General features: G+C 39.7%; 1 long non-coding RNA gene across 1 annotated transcript in view; it reads right to left on the bottom strand.

Annotated features, from left to right (window-relative positions):
* LOC118452526 overlaps positions 1-832 on the bottom strand; it is a 3823-nt gene that overhangs the window by 1758 nt on the left and 1233 nt on the right. The window contains exon 2 of the long non-coding RNA XR_004842330.1: positions 288-423. This is a non-coding gene — a long non-coding RNA (uncharacterized LOC118452526). The remainder of the gene's footprint in view (positions 1-287; positions 424-832) is intronic.

Below are 832 nucleotides of genomic sequence, written 5' to 3'. Positions count from 1 at the left end.
GAATGAGAAAGGTGGTCCTTAACTTGAAATGCTAGCTGTGGAACTTAATTTCTGGGAGCCTTTCTTCTTGGAGGGAAGTAGGGGGAATGGTCCTAGCAGAAACTTCCTTTTGAAATGACTAGCTAGTGGTGAAGAGATTTAAACCTTCTAAAGCTGCATAAATTAACAACAGAAGACAAAGTCACCTTCCTCTGCAACAAGCCTAGAGGTTGTGCAAGACACTGGAAGATAAAGATTTTAAAGACAGGGACTCCCAGCGCTGTACTCTGCAGTTGGCAGAAACCTACCTGATCCCTTCTGTAAATTCAAGTGGCCCCACAGCTGCTCTGGTTTAGTCTCTGCTTGGACACAGGCCCCTCAGAACAAAGTCACCAAAGCAAGGCACGTCTCCCTCCAGCGTGCTCTTCCGTATTAGCGACCAAGCTGAATAGTAAAGATATTGTATTTCTTGGGCAAAGGCTGTTTTAATAATCTAGGTAGACTTTAATCACAGTTATGTTAAAACGATACGGTAAGTTACACTCCCACCAAATGCCTTGCTTTTTAACAAAAAAAAAAAAAATCTAATGTTTCTGAGGCATATGAAGATGCAGAATAATCAGACTGATGAACAGCAGTTCATGAAAATGACAACGTTTCCAAAATTATTCTTCAAATACATTTCTGTACTTAAACCCTATTAAGATGGGGAATTGATTCCAAATTTCCACTCTAAGCTCATATTTGATCTATTTTTATATTTTTGCATAGGAAAAAAGCCCATTTAGCTTGAAATTTCACCTAATTAACTTTATGTCAGAATAGATTGGGGGGGGGGGGGAGTTGACAATAC

Source organism: Egretta garzetta, unplaced genomic scaffold (genome assembly GCF_000687185.1).
Source record: "Egretta garzetta isolate BGI_Z169 unplaced genomic scaffold, ASM68718v1 scaffold136, whole genome shotgun sequence".
Classification (NCBI taxonomy): Eukaryota; Metazoa; Chordata; class Aves; order Pelecaniformes; family Ardeidae; genus Egretta; species Egretta garzetta.
Note: the sequence above shows the minus strand (reverse complement) of the source record. Positions and strands in the feature narration are given on the sequence as shown.